The following is a 22,274-nucleotide window of genomic DNA, read 5'->3' as shown; positions in this document are numbered from 1 at the left end:
AGTAAATACACAAGCCAAGTGCAAGGTTTCAACTCACAACCTCAGTGTTACTGGCTATTTAACAGTATCCCAGAAACAGAGCACCTCATTTAAGTTGGACATTGATCTGTTAATTAAGCAATATTTTGAACTGAGTTATCTTCCTTCAATTATAGAGCAGGTAGAATGGATAGATTAATGCATCATGCACTAATTTCTGTGACTTGTGTATTTCTTTAAACAACAAAAGCTTTTCTTGACATATATGGTAGCAAACATAAAATAATTTTGTAAATTTAATATTGTAGTATAATAATATCAATATTAAATTATCTTACACAGACTTTCAAAAGACCTAACAAAAGTTCACTCACAGCACTATGTTGTGTGTACTGACATTAAATATGCAATGAAGAAGGCTGAAATATATTTAACTACACCAGTGACTATAGTGATTTAATTTTGCACTTTGTGCAATCTTAACCCCTAAAACTAAATTAATATGAGGCTAATGGATTTACCACTAGAATCTGGTCAATCTACTATAATATTTCACAGACAAACATCTTATATTAGTTCACACTGTACTGCAATCCTTAATTCCAACATTCACACAATTCCTTATCTATCAATAATTTTAAGGTTTCATCTATTTATGTTTAATGAATACGTAAAACTACGGAAAAACCCTAAATCTATATTATCACCAATACAATTATGTAATTGGACATTCATCTGGATTCCGTGAATCTCCGTAACCGTTCAAATTTAATAAGGCTAACCTGAATAGAAACTGTACTTGTGTAATATGGTTAAGTTTTATGTAGAAAACTGCCACATTGTGTGGATCTAATGCTAATTATTTAAGGTTACATAACTGACAAATCAAATTTTGGAAATCTGCACAAAGTCATTGAAATCTTAAGCGAGCTAGGTTATTTACTTAAAGTTTAAACATGTCACCAAGTTGATGAATGATTTTATTGGAATCTCTTCAAGCAGTGATTCTAACTTTGCATTGTATTTTATTTGTCAAGATTTCAAATAAAGCAGTTCACATTAGCTTATTCATCTTAAGCTGAAACATATTCTTACAATTCAGTGCATGATCTGAGAATGGTTTAATTGGATTTAAGCACTAAAAGAGCACAGAATCCAACTAAGTGATAGAAAATTTTAATAAAACAGCACAGCTGATAATGATAACTGCACCTTCCTTTTTTGTAAAGATTAGTTAAGGGCAATAACTTTGTTTTGAATGGAAACCTAAGAACAGTTAAGGGCAATTACTCTGTTTTGCATTGAAACGTTTAAATATGATAAACTCTAAACCATTTTTACAGAAAGTAAAAGATCAAAAGAACTCTCATATGATTTCTGAACTTAATAAAAGAGGTATATATTCTAGAAGTTTAAAAGTTGATATATTTTTTGTAATACTGGTTGCAACAAAAAGTGGAGAAAAGAAAGAAAAAAATGCTTGTAAATGCCTTTAACAAAATTTTAACAGAACGATTCTGTAAGTCAATAAATTTCAATAAAGTATACTCCTTCATAAATAATACATTTAAATCTTTCTTGGTATTTTTTTCTGTCTTAAAGAGTTTCTGTGTACTCTGTTAAAAAATGTTTTAAATCTAAAGTAATGAAATTTGCAAGTACATTGTATATTAATGTTGTAATTTCTACTACTTTTATTTTGGGCCAAAAACATATATATAGGGTATACTTAACTCATCTTAAGCCTAAACCTAACTATATCTCATACCTGACCTGTCAAAATGCAACAATTGTTGACCATGGTCACTATCACTAACCAATAATAACCATGGCCACCATCACTAACCATTGATAACCATGGTCACCATCACAAACTATTGATAACCATGGTCACCATCACTAACCATAGATAGTCATGGTCACCATTACACACCATTGATAACCATGGTCACTATCACTAACCATTGATAACCATGGTCACAACCACTAACCATTGATAACCATGGTCACCATCACTAACCGTCGATAACCATGGTCACTATCAATCACCATTGATAACCATGGTCACTATCACTAACCATTGATACCCATGGTCACAACCACTAACCATTGATAACCATGGTCACCATCACTAACCATTGATAACCATTGATAACCATGGTCACCATCACTAACCATTGATAACCATTGATAACCATGGTCACCATCACTACCCATTGATAACCATGGTCACAACCACTAACCATTGATAACCATGGTCACCACCACTAACCATTGATAACCATGGTCACCATCACTAACCATTGATAACCATGGTTGCCATCACTAACCATTGATAACCATGGTCACTATCACTAACCATTGATAACCATGGTCACAATCACTAACCATTGATTACCATGGTCACTATCACTAACAATGGTCACCATCACTAATCATGGTGGGATGTGCTTAATACCATGGTTTTCCACTTTTGTGACCATGGTTGACCAAGCTCAATGGTCAACTCGACTACCACTTAAAGATTGTAGGAAGCAATGGTTGACCATGGTAGGGAGCAATTGTTGAAGCATGGTTGACCATGGTAGAAAGCAATGATTGATCATGTTAGGGAGCAATGGTTGAAGCACGATTGAACATGGTAGAAAGCAATGATTGATCATGTTAGGGAGCAATGGTTGAAGCACGGTTGACCATGGTAGGAAACAATGGTTGACCATCATAGTTGAAGAGGGGAGTTATTTGTTCATGTGTACGACACAATTTACAGGATAGAAATTCATTGGCAAGATAAGATTTACTTTACTTAGTGGTCACAGAGAGTAGATGTTATCAATGTAGAATTGACCTTTCCTTTGCAGTTTTTCAGTCTCTTTCTGTTTAAAATACAATCAAATAAAATTGAGAATGGAAACAGGGAATGTGTCTTAGAGACAACAAAATAACTCAAGAGCAGAAAACAGCTGAAGGCCACAAATGGGTCTTCAACATATAAATAATCCCTCACCCAGGGGAAGGCTTCATCACCCTTTTACAAAATTTATTCTAGTTCAGTGAAAATAAATATCCCACTAAAACAGCATTTGCAGAACAGTCCTGTTCCATTTAAAGTATACCAGAAACATGAAATCTTTCTAATTTCTTTTATCATGTCAGAAACTTACAGCTTGATGACAATCATTTTTCAAATATTTCTTTGTATAAATCTTGTGTATTTATAATTAAAGTAAGAGATGACAGCTATAATTCAAATATAAAGCAAATTATCTTAATCTTATAATATTAAAGAAATGAACTTATTTCATTGATTCATTCAATCTAAATTAACTGCCCAAGAATTTAGAATTCCCAAGACAAATATGGAAAAACGAAGAAATTTAATCAAATTCTGAATCTATCATCAACTTAACCTCTGACCTTACCAGCTGTTAGATGGAATTGCATTCATTTGTTTATTATGGAATAAACTGCATATATTTATACCCCATAGATTATAGGAGAAAATCACAATCTTTTGTAGCCAAACTGAATAAATTTTGATTCTAAGGACATGCAAGTTATTGACAGAGAGATAATGGCAGCAAAAATTTTAAATTTCCTCATTTTAGCCTGGAACTATTTTTACTTAGTGATAATAGTGAAAAGCAATCTAAAGTTATCTTAAAAGTTGTATTATTGTCATTAAATTAATAATAGGTTCTATCTATATCTTTATTCAAAATATATGGACGAAAACTCAAATTTTCTAAAAATTACAAATTTTTCAAATTCATAACATATTTTGCATTTATTGCTCAATAGGTCTTATCCATAATCCTGTCTGTGTTTAACTTAGTAGGCCAAAATTTTAGTTACAGCCATCTTACTATTGATACATTTCAAAGACGGTAAATTAAAATTTAGATAATGACTCTTTTTTTAATGTGTAACTCTACTGTTTAACAGTACATTAAAAAAGAGACCACGCGACCCATTGGTTTTAATATCAACTTCACAGGAAAGCGTAATAACCATTTTATGATTTCAATAAAAATTATACAAAATTGATATTTATATAATGAAATGTCCCTGAACAAATAATTTGATCATGTGATTAAGATAAATATACCGTTTATTACCTGACGACAGAAGGAAAATTGATCTATATATATACCTGTAATGCATACATATCTTAATGTAAGCGCCTATTTCCTTACTATGAATAAAGCTTGTGACTTTGTTTAGCAATAGGTCAAATCAAATATACGCGACCAACCCCACTTTTAATCTACATATCGCGGTATATATTGAAATGATTTAAGAACGACCGGATGCTCATTGTAAGTAAACACTTCAATCCTTGTTTGACATACACACAGGATATTGCCAGCTATTATATAGTATTATAATACAGGTAGATAGTTCTTTCTTACCTGGTTAAGGAGAAAAGAGGTTTTGAAAGGGATTTTATTTCATCGAATTCATTGAGACATAAAATAAATATCAGAATCTATTTACAATATGATAAAAGCCCTATAAGGTAAATCAATGATATATCCAAAGAATAAACAGGAAATAGACTATTATAACCTGCAAAATCATCTTTCAGTAAAATAAAACGCTTGAGTCTTATTCAAATTACCTATATATAAAGGTAAACCATGGCATGACAAAACAATATCTATCAATTCAGAGATAGGGGATTATAATCATTAATATCCCTCCTTATATTAATTAAATGTAAAATAGACCTAACCTACTCTGTTTTTTTACTATTTTCTTTAAGCCAAAAATAAGTAGAACATGTACAAATGTTTTAAGGTGAGATTTAAACAATTAGATTTTGTAATTCATGGTCCGGGAAAATATAGGATATTGTAGAGTATATGAATATAAGACAGCAACCAAAACAAGAAAAGACATCTGGTCACAGTCTACAATCAAACTGTAAGAACAGTTACCTTCATCAGTATAAATTGTTGTTAATCTTTGGACTTACAATCAATGAAACTGATCATTTCTTTAAGTAACTATTATGCATCTATGCAGAGTTTCACTGCAATGTGTTTTCAAGCTTTTCAGTGAAGTACATTTAATTCCACTTCTATTTTCCTTTTCCAATCAATTCTCCCTTATTAGTTTTATTCCATGTGTTACCTCCCATTGGCTGTGCAAACCCAAAACATTCTGGTTGCAATACAAATTCTGCATTAACACTTTAGATTAATGGTTCTTTTTAAAATCACAGGTCAGTTTATTCTCTGGACCTAATAATGGTGTACTCAAATTATCCAAGGTTCCTAATACATGTACATAAAGATAATATGTGTTTATTTTTACCTAAATTTTACTGCTATTTTGACTCTTAAACAAGCAATTTTGCTTGAGGGAACAGATATTCCTCAATTAAGTGATATGATACTAAGGCAATGGTCAACTGTTATGATATATGCATTTTTGTATTACAAATAGTATGAACACTTCAAAAGTGTAAATTTTGAAAACACTTCATAGGCTCCTAATTTCTTAGTTTTTCAGTTTTTATTTATTTATCTTTTGAGAAAAAAGTTGCTACATTTTTCATATGTGTTTATTTTTAAAACTGTTTTAGTACAAATGTACTGTAAATGAAAAGATCTCAAAATGAGACTATTCTGATACTTTTTAAGATTTTATTTAAGACTGAAAGTTTGAAGCCGAAAAAGTAATTAAATAAGACAAAATTCAAGAATTTATTTCAAATTTAAGGGGTAACAAATGTCGCCTTTGTGATCTTTAGAATGATTTTTTAAATTTACGGTAGCCAAAAATAACTGAATGAAAAGCAAGAGCTTACCTTTCTAGATATGTGGTCCCTTCTTCCAGGTCTAATAAAACATTAAAACCTTGAACCAAACAAATCAATTGTTGTCACTCAAATTAACCTTACTGACACTTAATAGAAAAGCTATCAATTAATACAAAAAAGTCTAACTTGTTTATCCATTGAAGTGTGTTATATAAAACATACACTGTATCTTTAAATGTATAATTCTTAGACAGGTGAGGAATAGAGACAAAGATGTTTGACGGGACAGGTGTTTTTAACCGACAACTTTTTTTTACTTATATTTCCCTAAGGGGTATAAATTCATTTCTTAAAATTTATTTAGCAAAAACATAGGCAGATGTTCTCCATTCATTGATTCTAAACCTGATACGTTCCATCTTATACATGGATAATTCTCCATTTGTCCCTCAAAGCCATGATAAGTGGTTTCAATTCATTTGTTTTATTGTTACATTTGTGACAGCATATTAAAATATATTTAATTATGTTTGATTCTGACTTTATGGAGTGTTTGAAAGTGAGTTCAGCCTGACAAGATTATATTTCTTTATTAAGCTGATTATAATTATCAGCAGCTAGCTTACTGGCTACAGGCCAAAATAATTAATATTCAGATATTCTTTTTTTCTTCAAATTTCCAAACAAAGAAACTTAACCTTTGAAAAAAAAGTCTAGTAGAATATATTTTCAAGGCATTCACTATACAACTCTTAAAATAGTCTATTCTATTTATGTCATTATTAGAAACATGAAGCTATTTCTGATTATCACCAAAATTTAATTACTTTTTCCAATATATTTTGCCAATTAAACAAAGTATTTTCCTATATATGGTAAATGAGTATGTATTAAGTAATTACTATAAACACATTGTGTAACAATCAATACACATTTTATGACAAATAAGTTTATTTTCAAGAATCAATTTAATTTCAATATCCATAATTAAAAGTATGACTTACCTTCTAAATCTTTTATGTAATTTTGATCAATTGATCAATTTCTTCATTTAATAAGTACTATCTAACCACTATAACTAAATGAAAAGGGAAGCAACTCTGTTTCTGATAAAAAAAAAAAATATCATCTATTCTCTCACAATCAAAACATTCAATATATAATAAATGAATAGTGATTGGATTTTAATGGCTTTTCTTCATTTGAATAATAGGAAATAAATTTTCAGTTACAATGTTAGATCAATAGTTATCAAGAAAGAGAATATATATTACAATGTATAATTCACTCACCGTGGGATGTAAATGGCTTGTTTCATCGCACTCACAACTTCTTTAGTAATAATAGTAAATTTGCATCATCGAGAGAAGAAATTAAGAGAATAAATTCAATATGTATGAACGGATATTGATAGGTTTTATACATAATGTTTGCAATTATGCAACAAAGGCAAGGAATCCAAGCAGTTAAGCTACAAAATCAATTTAACAGCAGTGATTCGTTAAAATGTAAAAAGACTTTTAAAAACTAAATACACATTGCTTTAAAAGTACTTTGAAAAAAATTTTAATTGCTAAAAAATTGCCAAATCAGTATGAAAGATGTATGTATTGAAGATAAATTGATATTTTCCTATTTGGAATCACAGCAGTCAATAGAAGCTGGTATAAAGAAAAGGTCAATAGTCAAAGATTTATGGATTAAATGAAAATCTTTTAAATTGAAATTAATGCATGTCAAGACTTAGCACTAGATATCTCAAACAGGAAATTGACCAAATCAGTGTGAATACCTAAAACTTTTACAATTCAAACCTTATATGGAATAAAGCAGTTACTGAATTGTCAAAATATTTACATTTCAACACAATAAACATAAATCAACTTAATGAAATTTGTACTTAAATTATTGTTTCAATACAATTTTTCCATTCCCTTTATTAATGCTGGGGTTTTCCCAAAATATTATTGTCTTCGTTAACTTTTTTTTCCTTGGCACAGCGTGAAATTGATTTTTTTGTATATTTACTGCAAAATGTTATCGTAATTATTTCTTCACTTTAATTCCCCAAATATTCCTATTTTGTGATATTGTTCAGCTTGCAGTAAAATTAGAAGAGAAAGCAATTTAATTTTGTCTTTATACTAATAAAAGTTATATAACACATCACTCCGATTCCAATGAAACAAAAACTATAGAGCTTCAATTTCTATAATCATATTTTAACTTAAAGCTCAGTTATTTCCTCAATTTCCTCTTTTATTGCAAATACATTTATGCAAATTTTTCACACAAATTAAAGTTAAACTGATGGTAGTAAAATATTTGCATTAAACGTAGGCAGATTGCTTCTGAAATTCCAACATTTTTCATAAATTTAAGAAAAGAATAATCAGCATAAATCATATCTGATTCTTAAGGAATTGCAGTTTTCTATAATAATAGCTCTCTAACAAAAAATTAAATAAATCCAAAAATGTGTACAAACACTTTTTGTATTCAAACTATTCAAATACCTCAAAATTAGTTGGGACCTTCATATATAAAAAGTGTATAAAGAAACCAAGGGGATCTTTAAATTAATAACTATCTTCTATGTTTCCAAATTCTTTTTAATTCAGCTATAAATAATTTATAGTATCTAAATTTAAAGCATTATATGCGTTGTTGAATTTAAACATACAATATAACTATCACCATGTTTTTTTCATCCAATAAACTGTCCTTATATGAATGTTAAATGTGGATAGATCCACCCTTTATTGTGGCATCATAAACAAATTCCCAGTTCCTCAGTTCCTCAAATTTGTTTTGACATTTACAATTTGAAATTTAAATATCTACAATATAAATAAAGCAAGTTTGTAGCGTCCTTCCTAGTTTAAAGTACATAAAAGTCAAACAGTATTACGAAGACCTACAATTACATCTACAAGAAATGCACAATGTTCTGTGACTTTTGACTGATTAATGATAAATATTCTACCAAATCATTATAAATATTACATAACGTGAATCACAGTAAAACTGGTGAGAACTACAAATCTCTCAAGAGAAAAGGTAAACCATTGGACCTCAAACCATACAATTATCATTTTAAGAAGAGATACAGAAAAGATAAATAGAAACAGAAATAAATTATGTAACCATTCAGATCCACCTTAAAAAATCCCAGGTTCCTTGGTTCCTCATAAATACTCAACATCAAAAATTAAAATGAATAATTGCTGTTGTATGTTTTACTTGAATGTATTGTGGTATTTTTAGTTAGGATTATTTATTCTTTATGTAAAGCAAACTTTTTAAGAACATTGTAAGTCCTATATATTAGGCAGTTGCACTAAAAATACTTGCTCATCAGTTCTGAATTTACTTATTTTCAAATATAACAAAGTATTAAGTAAGCAGATGTGGTAAATGGACCACTATCCACAAAGACCAAAGGACAATATTGAACAATTTAAAACTTACTTGATTAAGAATCTGTAAAATCCAACATAAAATATATTCAACTCTAGTGATTCAGCAGCGATTAGGTCACCTTTCAAGGTACATGTATACTGTAAATCTATTTCAAATGAGTTGGAACCTTTTCTATGACCAGTTATACAAATATAAGCCACACATCAAATGTTTTAACCCTTTCTCTAGCCAGTTATACAAATATAAGCCACTCTACACTAATATTTGTATATGAATAAACTATGCATACAGATTATAAGAAGAGGGGAACACTTGATTCCCTATATAAATAGATAAAGCAAACACCAAGGAAAACAGGCCTTTTGTTTGGAGTAGACATTTTGTAGGGTATACCTTTATCTGATAATGTTATATAAGATATGTATGTCAACCTTGCACTTGAAGTAACAACTTTATTCTTAGGGAAATGACAGGAAGAGAAGTTACATAAGACAAGACAAACTGTCAATTCCTAATCAAGTAACATGATAGTATTGTAAAACAGTGACAGTTGTTGAGCCATCAGATAAATCCATGTCAACAATGTGGAATAAAGAAAAGCTTGACAATAATCAAAGTAAATGTAGAAGAAAGCTTTAAAATGGGAAATGTAGATACATGACCTCCAAATGGGCACAATAGATAGTTTCCATATCTGACAATATTTACTTTTTCAATTTTCCAGGATTTTGAATTACTATTCAATAATTGGTTTAATTACTTGAATGACTGGTAGTATCAATTACCATCTCAGCATTTGTTTACTGGTTTGTAGCTATTAGATCACAAAGGAAGAAATGTTTTCTTACTACATATGTCTAGGTATTTGAAAAATATTTTTCAAAAGAAGAAAACTTGTCAGTACTAATTAACTTCTATCCGAAATATAGTGTTGGTATTAAAAAGATCTGTCTTCAATGCACTTAATGTAAGGAGAAAATCTAAAGTGAATTAACTGTCTGTAGAAAGTTATGATTTTAATAATCACTATCCATAATGACCATTATCAGAAATCTATCTTGCTTTTACATTTTTCCTAAAGATTTAATAAACTGGTTTATTGAAATGGAGTGACCTCCCTTTAAAATTATTCCTGAAGAATTATTCAAGCAATTTGTAGATTTGAAGTTATCTCCCTTAAAGTTTATTCCATTAAAATTAAAATAATGTAAGGATATGAAGAAATCTCAATTCTAAAAATTATCAAAGTAATCTATGGATACAAAGTTGCTCTCTTTTAAATTATTCCTGAATATTATTATCAATAAAGCAATTTATAGATAAGAAATTATCTACCTTTTATAGTCATTTCTTTTTACAAAGAAGACATAATTATAAGTGAAATAAACAGCTATCTGTATCAATTATTAAATATTGTGCTTCATGTGCACAATGTATGTTTTTGTCATGTACATTAGCATAAAGTAGATAATACAACACCACTATCCCCTTTATGTCACATTCAGTCAGGACAAAACAACATTTTTAATGAGGCTGCATAACTGCATACAAAGCATACACATTTTCCTGCCATTTCATGCTGTTTACAAATCATTAACAACAATTAATTGGCAAAAAATCACCACAAACGATTGCATCACACTAACAGATTAAAAGTCATTTGAAAAATCAAAATAAAATTCACTTCTTCAATTACATCCATAGTGATATAATGTTGTAAAGAATAACGAGATATTTCCAATATCAAAATGTAACATAATTCAATTTTTAATTTGACATGAAGTTTGTAATTTAATTGTACACATTGCTTTTAATCTATATAGTTTCAGTAGCTCAATGAATGATAAATAGAAAATTGTGGTAAATTCAAAATTTGACAAGACCTCTTTTTGACCTTTGGTACCCTTTTCTCTTCCTTGTATGGATATGCTTATTCTGTCAACAGAGGGGGTTAAAAAGAAAGCTTTTCCATATATCATGTGGGAGTTAGGCTCAACTGAAGAACATTAAATGAACATCAAATTAACTGAAAGTGAAATAAAATCCTCCCAATGTAAATTCTACATTTTGTTGATTTCAATCTCTTAGGAGTTATCTGCCCCTTTACAACCATCTGAATATTTATCAAAACCATATAAACTAACAAAAAATCCCAGTTTATTACATCATATTTGTCTCTATAGACCTGTTCAGCAGGAAGACAATAGCTATAAATTCTCATTCATGTTTTATTATAACATAGGCCTTAATCAGTCGCAGCAAATTTCATGATGTTTTCTCATTTTCTTGCACTTTCATTTCATAGTTAAAATTGCATCTAAGTCATCATAATGTAAACAAATAAGTGATTTAATGATAATTGGTAAAAGAAATATTCCAACTAGAGGCACCAAGCAACCAAAATGACTCACCTGGCAAACATATTACATCAAAATTATCAGCAAAAGTAGTAGCAATCATTCACACATTAATTAAGATCCAAGAGAATATTAAAAAAAAAGAAGAAAAAAAAGTCATGTGTGTCATTTGTGGACAATAACCCAAATAAGGATGTAACTGACAATTTGTAACAGTTTAGTACTTCTGTAAGTATGGACTAGTACTGTACTTCTGGAAATAGGGACCAGTACTGTACTTCTGAGAGCATGGACCAGTACTGTACTTCTGTAAGCATGGACCAATACTGTACTTCTGATAGTATGGACCAGTAGGGTTCTTCTGGAAGTATGGTCTATAAGTACTATATACTCTGACTGGAAGTTATAATAGCAAGTACAGTACTTCTGGATATTATAGGTTGCCTTACAGAATCATGAAGTTACTGACTCAATGCCTAAGACTAACTTTTCAATCCAAAGGTTAAAATGTAAGGCTAAACAAATACCAAGTTACTTTTTAAAGTATCTCCCCTTATTACTATTTAAGTAATAAAGAGCAATACAATATTGCATTATAATGTTATTGAGCATGTTATGTCCTAGGGGATCAGCATGACAATATGACCAAATATCGTTACTTCAGTTATAGCAGCATTTTTCAATTAGAATAGGCTGTTATGATTTCAATATAAATGTAGAAATGAACCTCTTACTCCATTAAGTGACTCTATGTGACAACTGCAAAAGTCAGAGTATGCTTTCTTAGGAGGTTTATAAAGAAACAATTGATTGATATTTCAAGCAGGAGTGGAAATTAAACAAACTTCTATCATTTGACATGTACCGTAAATTAACGGAATCCCCAAGAAAATCAATGTCTTTAACTTGTAATTGTAGCAATATGCATGAAATTTCACAAGCCCGCGGATGACGATGGTGAAAGTTTATCAATTCATTACAAACTAAATTTGTAAAATTTACATGTCAAATTCCATCTAAAATTTCAAGATGCAATAACATGCCATAGTAACAAATATGAAATAAATATCACTTGTTTGCAGAATGTGCGAAAAGTAATTGTTTAAGATAGCGTCCTGCTGTATTTTGTGTTCCGTTGTTTACTTAACAATCATAAACCTACGTTTCTGATTAGAATTGTGAAAGAGATCACAATGAATCCATTAAGTACTGTAAAAATCAATAGATAACAGATATATTTCATATATGTCAGATATTAGAAACACCCAGCCTCAGTTTATCCTCAGGGGGTCCCAAGGGGAATACTGGTTGGGTATGGCAATGACCAAATACATAAGATATAATAATATCCAGCCTGAGTTTATACTCAGGGGATCCCAAGGGGGATACTGCCTGGGTAGGGCAATGACCAAATACAGTTATAAGATATAATAACATCCAGCCTGAGTTTATACTCAGGGGATCCCATGGGGGATACTGCCTGGGTAGGGCAATGACCAAATACACAAGATATAATCACATTCAACCCAAGATTATACTCAGGTGATCCCAAGGGAGACACTGGCTGTGTTAGGGACGACATCAAAAGATCAATGAAGGATAAAAAACTTAATTCAAATAGTTTGGGGGTGGGGGGGGGGGGGGGGTAAAACTTGCTGCAAGTTTTGTTTATCCTACATCGATTTTACATATATCCATATGGGTCAATAAATTTTTCCCCAATTAAGTTTAGAAGGGGGTAGGGGGGTCATTAAAAAAACTATCTGAATTAAGTTTTTTATCCTACATTGAACTTTTGATGTCGTCCCTTAATGCAATGAACTTCAGGACTTTAAATGAACAATTAAGAAATACATATTAATTTTCATTAATTCTATTGACACAGATATGTCTCACATCATAGGTGGATCCAGTGGGGCCTGTGGGGCCAGCCCCCTCCTCCTTTTGTGGGAAAAATTTGGTTAGTTACATAGGGAATCACTGAAGCATGACTGGAGTCCCCTTAAGTAAGTCTTTGGCTATCAAAAGTTTTATTCTTTGTGTCTAATAATTTCTAGATCCCTCTGTCTATGTCCAAGATTAAGACATGCTATTAATAGTATACCATAAAATGAGCTATAGGTCATTTTGGTCTTTTGTGGATAGTTGTCTCATTGGCAACCATACCATATCTTCTTTTTATATAGCTGTAATCTTGTATTGTTAGTTTGCTGTCTTGGTGATGCTAACCCCTTAAGTCTTTTATCACTACTTTAAATTACAGTTGTATGTTACATCCTATCTGAAGCCTCTAATATAAAGCACATACATTTCTATTATTGACCGATGCAGTTAATCTGTGTTTCCTTCTATCATTAGTTCTAGATTGATTCTAAACCACTCAAGTGTTTATACATATATTTCTAAACTTAATTACAAATCCATATATTATTCTGTATAACATCCGTATTTAGACACAAAGTCATTAGAAGTTGAGAATACATATTATGCAAATTTCTATGATTTCAACAAAATCATTTGTGAAGGACAATTTGTCAAATAATGGAAAAAAAGATAATTCTTTCTTTTCTCTATTTCAGAATGTTTTCAAGAATAACTGTAGTTGGAAACAAAAATATATATATGTGTGTCTCCATTCTGATGGTATTGTGATAATTTTCTAAAAAAATAATCGGAATCAACCAGCAGCCTTCAAATACCAAATGTTGCATCTATCTTCCTACCTTGACCAAACTAACTAGAACTGTTCACTTAGAAGAACTTTTACACTGCTATCATGGATTGAGGTTTGAATATGCTAGTGACTATATAGCAATGCAATGAATATGATATTTAAGTTAGACTTTTAAATTTTTTTATTTGATCATCCTTCTGATGCATGTCTCCTGGCTGAGTCAGGCTTGGTTGCAATTAAATGAGAGTTGAGATAACAACATCTTATCTGCCAATTTTGTTTAGTAAAAGGGGCATAACTAATCAAAACTCAATGTACCAGAACATTTCTACCCACATGCAATTTTTGCATAAAAGTTTGAAAAATTTCAAAAAAATTAAACTATGGATAATTAAAGAAGAAAGTCACAACATTTTCTTTTAAGAACTATTGATTGATTGGTAATTGCTTAACATTACACCAAAAAAAAAAGACAGCCAGTATTTCCAATTATTCTACTACATGTTACAACTGTCACAAATTATATATACTTTCTTTGTCACATGACAAAGGTTTCAAAGGAAAAATTACACCAATTCCAAAAACAAATTTTATTTCCATGACAAATGACATAAATCCTTGACACTTTATAAAATATTGAACCCGATTTCTCTTATATTAAATATTTTTTGCTGCAAAATTACAAAAACAAAATCTGTATCTTTTCAATTTAACAAAATCAATATTTTCAAAATAATTCATGCTCAAAATCGTAATTTATAACGCATTATGTACCATCATGCAGAATTTGTGTTATGTGAACAAAAACATATTTATTGTAATCAGAACGTATGTAAATCAATGTTATCCGTTGTTCAAAATCCTAAAATTTATACTGAAAATGAGTCAACTTTGTGTAAAAATCAATAGAATAGAAATTTATGAGTTTAGGAATGGTTAATTACTGGTATATTCCTATCGTCATAAATGGGTTTAATAACCGGCAACTGCCTATACAAAGAATAAAACAAGGTTTAGTATCTAGTAGAATGGTTGTCCTATAGGACACAATTCATTGGTTGATTATTTAATTTGAGGTAACAGGTTTTATGGCTACTTATAGAAGTCTATAGAGATCGTGTGTACATAAACAAATATCAAAGTTGGTTTCAAACTCTTTTATTTGCAAACATGATAAATTTGTAGAAAATTAATTAAGGTCTTGGAATTCTGGGATAATTCTTTGTCTGTGATAAAATATGAAAAACTTTGGACTACTTTCAAATTCTCTAGAATTGCCCTTTTCATAAAATCAAACAATTTGATTGGAAGCAGTTGTTTCCCTTTCTGAGAAACACCAGTACTGCTGCACTTGAGGGTAATGTGAAATATTCCCTTTTATTTAAATGTAATATTTTAATCACTTAACTTTTAGTCTCAGGTACTACTGATTCTTTAATTGTATGAAAAATATCAGCTTTTTATATCTACAAGGTAAACTGACTTTATATAGTCTATATGCCAAATGGTCACAAGTAGGTCCAAAATAGGTCAGCAACACTCACCATACATGATCTGTTACCAACCTTCTTGTACTTTTAACTTTTATCAACCAAGTCATCTCCAATTTTTAGCACCTTTCCAATAATACTTTAAAGTTAAAACCTGGAACCATTGAATGATTTATTGAGTATCCAGTGTAAAAATGTGTCAATGTGGTATGATTGCCAATGAGACGTTACAGTCCACTACAGTCCACCAGAGTGTCAATTAAGTGGATGTAAGCAATTATAAGTACACAGTAACTGTACTGGACTTTTAAACCTATTTCATGAATATGCCAGTTGACCTATTGATCCAATGAAAATGCTCAGATACTTGGCACCATTTTTTAAAGGATTTATATATAACTGAACTCCAATTTCCATGATTGGAAAAACAAAGGTTGCTATATCCAAGTGGGAATTGAGTTTTATGAGTATGTCATAGAATTTCAAAGAGCAGTACCTATGTGATGTTTGTGTTTAATCTATCAAGCAGATGATCCAGTGATTAAATTAAACAATAGTTCCTTTTATCTAAGATAATCTCTATAATGTTATTATGCCTGCACTAGTCACCTGGAAAATGGGGAAGTGCAATATAAATTTTCATGTTAATACTGAATAAATATCTGATAATTTAGATTTTTCAATCACAGGTCTCCTTGTGATTTGGTTCCGATCCATAATTTCCTATTTACAATTCATTTATTACTCTTATCTTGTGTATCATTTTAATGTTCTGCTTTCAGGGTATATGGATAACTATGATATAAATGCCTCTTGTTATTGCAGTATTAAAGTACCATAACAGAACAGTCCTCAAAGTTCATGACTTTTAAACTTAGGTATTAAAAGCATTTCCTGATTCCTATGAAACACTGATCCAATTAAAATACAATAAATAAGTCTTTATCCTTGGAAGTTGTTTACTGCATATTGGCCCTATTAATTTATAATAGGCAAGAAGCCTCTAGTAACAAAGTTTGCCTCTTTTATATATTGCCAATGTAAAATTCAATATATCTTTGAAATTCTAAGACATACTTATATTCAATTCCTACTTAGAAATTATCACCTTTGTTTCGACATCATGAAATTCAGAGTTCAGTTCAGTTACATTATAAATGTTTTTTAACTACATTTAATCTTTGCTTATATGCAAGTTTGAAGTTCTCTATAATCCGAAGTGGAAAAAAACCCTCAAATTGACAAAGGCTTCAATAGAATGTCCATTGAGGTCTGATCAGACAATTTGTTCAACAGCCTATTGTTATTAGCCTGTGAACCATATTAGATCTAGGCAGTCTGGACTAGGAGCTCTTAGTAGTGAATGGGGCCCTAAGGATAGAGTCACTAAAAGAGGACAATAATACATGTTCTCCATTAAGGAGTTAACTTAAAGCACCCATATACCATTTGTGCTATAATTTTTATAACAGCGCTAATCTTCTATTATAGAATGCATTATAAATGTAGCGCTATAAATTAAGGGAAACCTTGTTTTTGATGGTCTATGTCAATGTGTTGGGGGAAAAGCACCACAATCAATCAGTCAATTTGTCAGGGGCAGCAAGTAGCTTTATGCTGCAATTATCAACTATGTGGTTAAGTTGTTTCTGAAAATGAGAAGAAGGAAGAGTCTCTTACAATATTCTCTAGGCTGCGTCAGATTCGCAGCAGCATTTCCTAAATTAAGTCCTAATATAATTTGGGAACATTTTTTAGGAGCCAACATCAATTTGTATTGAAATTGACGGTATGAAGAAAAATATTTACTGAATAAAGGAAAAGCATTGCTAAATAGTAATTATAATATAAGACATCCAATTCTAATATCAGGATTAAAATTATAAATTTAAATTATTTGGCGTTCTAAACCAATATAAAAGATACATGTAGATCCTTGTGTACTTAATGTTTGTTCCCATCCTTAATTCCTTTTAACCTATATATCTAACAATCTGACATCTTCAGATTTATCTACGCATCTATTTTCATCAGTTTTGGAAATTCCAAATTTAACACTATTCACAGAAAAATGTTTTGTTCATTAAGAGTTTAATCTTTAATCAATGAAAGATTGCTACCAAATAAACTCTATCACATGTCTTTAATTGCATTTAGACGTTTCAATTCTTATTTATTCCAAATTAGTTGTTTCTAAACAAATGGTATAATGTTTACTTTTATTATTCCATTTATTCTAGATATGAATCATACCTTAATGATAACAATACATTAGGTAAACTGATTTTTTACCTATTTTTGATAACGAAATGCAAGGTCATATACAAATACCGTTTTGGTATCATTTACGCCGATTACGCCAAGATTGCATTTCCTGTTATTTGTGCTAATTCTCACAACAAGGAAGAGTATACTTTACAACTTTCTGAATAAATTTCTTTCTCAAATTAAAAGGTTTTTTATGGAAAAACACGTTTTGAATTGGAGATATAAGTGCATTCAAAAAATTTTGTTTTCCAAATAAAACTGGTTTTGTGTTTATTGTTTTAGTAAGAACCTTGAGAAAATTGTTTTTTGGGTTTTTTAATTTAAAGTGACACAATTAAACTACAGTTTCTGTAGAATATATGTTTACACTACAAATAATTGACAACACAACATAACAGTTGCAATGATGTTTTTAAAAATGATGTTTGGTATCATTTTCTGTAACATTGTATTTTAAAAGTATGTATACCTTAGAGTTTTAAACAAGAGCAAAGATACAACATCTTTTAAATATAAGTTCTGTGTCTAATAAAATTAAAGTACACAAATTATGGTACGTGAATTGAAAACACAATATTCCGAAACGAAAGTAAAGGAAGATACTGATAGCTGTTCTTCATCTGAAAGTCACAGAAAGGCTTTAGTAGCGAATACTGTAACCGTTATTATATTTTTCAAATTAATGAAACATTTGATCACAAATTTTGTCATCTTAAAAAGTATATATTTTGGTCTTTTCAATATTTTCATAAAATTCTATGCTGCCTGATCTTCAACAAACTAAGCCTGACTCTGGATTAATTAGAAACAAATATCCTTTTCCCTGATACCCTTAGTTCATCAGAGAGGGACTTAATTTGGTTGTAAAAAAAAGCGCAAAGTTTGAAAATGAATTAAGAAAACTAAAAGTTGAATTTTTCAAATTTATCATCAAAAGGAATTAATCCTGATTTATAATTTGAAATTTTGTACCAGATTAGTGACGACAAATGCTTACAAAATTTGAAATGATATTACCTGCATGGCATGACTGACCTGGCCATATCTGATCTTTTACATTTACTATGCAATTATAACATTTCACCTTTTCAACCCATCTCCACAGAAACCTAATCATTATGTTTAATGTGCAATGAAAGTGTATCTGCAGTGTCATTATTATCAATATAAAACTTCAATAAATACCTTGGTCTCCTGGGGGAAGAATTGGTCTAAGGTTTTCTTGACCTTGCACATACAAATTACATTCAACAGTTAACACAATGGTTAAAGCTTTAGGCTTTAGAAAGTAATGACATCATTAGGTCACTGAGATTGCTACTTGTACCAGAAATATTTTCAAGGATATTCGATAAAAAAGAAGAAAAAAAACACAATTTTTTTGTCTTTTACTTTAAGGGTTACGAACAAAAGATCTATCAAAAATAAAATTCATTTTTTTCCTATTCAACTGAATAACATGCAGTCTCTTCTCTTTCCATTTATTTTTATTTTTTAATAACGAAAAGCTTATCAGAAGTTCAGAATTGGTCAATTTTTCTAGACATAAGACATTATGTAGACTGACATCTATTTTTTTTTTTTTTTTTATTATTATTTATTAGTGTTTTGTTTCTGTCTTATTGAGGTACATACATCTGCTTTTGTTCATAAATGGTCTCAGAAAGAAAAGTGTGGTCAAATGACCTTAGTTATGTAATGACAGAATGATGATTGACAAAACAAGTGTAAAAGAATAAAGCCAACATTCGAAAGGACAATTGCAGCTATGATTTAACTTAGTCATGGATATTCAAGACAGATTAATTGCTAAAGGTTATTTTTCAGCTAAAAAATTAAACATTTTAAATCAAAAGGAACCTTATCAAATTGAATATCCAGCAATACCAAAGGTAGAAAACCAACAATTTTATAAAGCCCTTTTATCTAAAAATATGAAGAGGAATTTCCCTTTCATTTTTCCATTTTAAGATAAACAGAAAAAAATAATGAGGTTGGATATTTAGAAGTAATAATTACTATAGCAAGCATGTTGTATTTTAACCTGCCTGCAGCCTTTTCAAATTTCCACATCCATATTTATCAATTATGATAAAAGTCTGTGAATAGAATCAGCCACTTTATAATACAGCATCATCATTACAAATATAGACTTTCCATGCTGGAAACTCCAGGAGGACAGAGATACATTGTCACGTACCAGGCCATCTGGACACCTATTTCTAAATGCTGTACTCAGGATAAATGTAATTAAACAAAGACATCAAAAACTTATCACAAATCTGTCAGGGTTTCTATATTATTTCTCATCTGATTATACATAAGGCTTGTAATCAAACATTTACGCTCTGACGATTTATGCAAGACTAATTATGTGGCTGAAAGACCCGACACAAAGGAATCGGAATAAATCAAGTTTAGAAATAACATGGCTTTGAGATATAGACATACACCCATTTTATTACAATTAAATACAGTTTCCTTTTATTGATTGGATAGGATGGGGCACCTGCCACTGTAACTCCTATAAAGACTGACCCTCTGACCGGGGTGTCCTACCCTTAAACACTGACCACTGCAGGTCAACATTTAGTAAAGCAAACATCTCATCATCTATACACACATAAACACTATTGAAAATTTCTAATTTATGTTTTATTAATTCAGATCATTTCATTTTGAACAATAATATATGACAAATTTCATACACCATAACAAAAGCTAGTGGATATTATACTTGAGTGTAAAATTCTAATTACTTTTTGGGTATATCAATAAAAAAGACCACAGTTGCAGCTCCCATCTGTTCTAGTTTCTCAATTATAGCTATAATATTCTATTTCTTATAAAATAATGGAAAAAGTCACTAGCAATGAAATAAATGATTCATGATATTTTTGTGAATCATTTATATGACCATTATTTGAACTTCATGCATATTTTATAAATTTATTTACATATGTCATTAAAATTAAATTAAAGTGTATTTTATTTTAAAAAATAAAATATTTTTTGGACAAATTTACTAAAATTTTGAATATAAATTATCTAAAGTACTTAAAATGAAAACAAAGATCTTCCATAATTTGTATTATATATATAGTGAACGTTCCTAACAATGACATGAATGACAATGCTGTTCTATCCTTTACAATGCTATATTATAAGCCTTAATTATATTGTCAGGGTCTCTAAAACAAATGTTTATGATGATCTGACATAAGGTTTGAGTTCTTTACTTGTAATAAAAGTGATGTTCCTTGGACATGTAGGGATGTGTAATGCATCATTTTTGCAGACATCTGGGCCTTATCCGTTTTAATTTTCCAAATCTTGCAGGAACACTTGTTAACAGTTTCTAGGGTCTGACATGAGATTGCAGGAACACTTGTTAACAGTTTCTAGGGTCTACCATGAGATCTAGCAGTATCACATGTTAACAGTAACTGGGGTCTGACATAACTTGCAGGAACACATGTTAACTTGGATGGAGAGTTGTCTCATTGGCACTCATACCAGATCTTCATATATTTAGTTACTATAACTCTGACATAACTTACACGTTGGTTCTATGTAGTTTGTATTTAAAATTGTTTATCTTAAAAAAAAGCAACTGTGAGTGAAAATAAGCAGTAGCTATGCATTACACAAATTTATAATATGTACTTTCACTTTTAAACAATACGAACTCCTGTGAACATGATCTTGATAAGTCCCACTCTTGGACTGGAAAGCCCTCATATTGCAAAAAATTCAAATGAATCTAAAAAAAAATCTTTTAAAATACTCATGACAGTTAGCTTTCCTTTATAAAAAGGAAAAGCTGGTTCAATATAACTCCATCTGATCAATGATCCTTATATATGTTTTATTTGATTTTCAATTATTGTTGTCTGAAAACTTATACTTAACAATATTTTATGTCTTGCCCACATTTTTATCAAATATGTATGTACAACAACATATATTGTCTCATTTCAAAGACACAGTTTATGCATACTTTACAATGGTATAATTGTACATTTCAAAAGAACTATAATCGTGTTGTCACCAATCTAACAAATAAAATCAATGTGATCAGCATGGTTTCCAAATTTAAAAAAAGGTTGTGAAAAAAAAGAAGTTTCAAACATATTATCTTTTTCACTTACCTTCAGAAGTACAAAAACTTTGATGCTGCCTTTTTGATGCGAGCTGTTTCACTTGATGTTCTTTACTATTGACTTCAGTTACTCTTCTTATAAACCTAATGAAATAGACAGAGGAATTAAATTAACAATGATATCATTTTAACCAAATTTCAATTGAATTGAATT

At 30.1% G+C, this 22,274-nt stretch overlaps 1 protein-coding gene across 5 annotated transcripts in view; it reads right to left on the bottom strand.

Moving 5' to 3' along the window:
* Window positions 1–22,274, bottom strand: part of LOC134685375 (zinc finger E-box-binding homeobox 2-like) — a 47,775-nt gene that overhangs the window by 24,131 nt on the left and 1,370 nt on the right. For 2 of the 5 annotated variants that reach the window (XM_063545082.1, XM_063545083.1), the window contains exon 2: window positions 22,110–22,204. The gene's annotated coding sequence lies outside the window, so the exon portion shown is untranslated. Of the gene's footprint in view, window positions 1–4,132; window positions 4,211–5,794; window positions 6,042–9,217; window positions 9,366–22,109; window positions 22,205–22,274 lie in introns of those variants that run through there. The other 3 variants (XM_063545084.1, XM_063545085.1, XM_063545087.1) reach the window with 3 other exon arrangements.

Source organism: Mytilus trossulus, chromosome 9 (genome assembly GCF_036588685.1).
Source record: "Mytilus trossulus isolate FHL-02 chromosome 9, PNRI_Mtr1.1.1.hap1, whole genome shotgun sequence".
NCBI classification, from domain to species: Eukaryota; Metazoa; Mollusca; class Bivalvia; order Mytilida; family Mytilidae; genus Mytilus; species Mytilus trossulus.
This window is presented reverse-complemented; position numbering and strand designations above follow the sequence as displayed.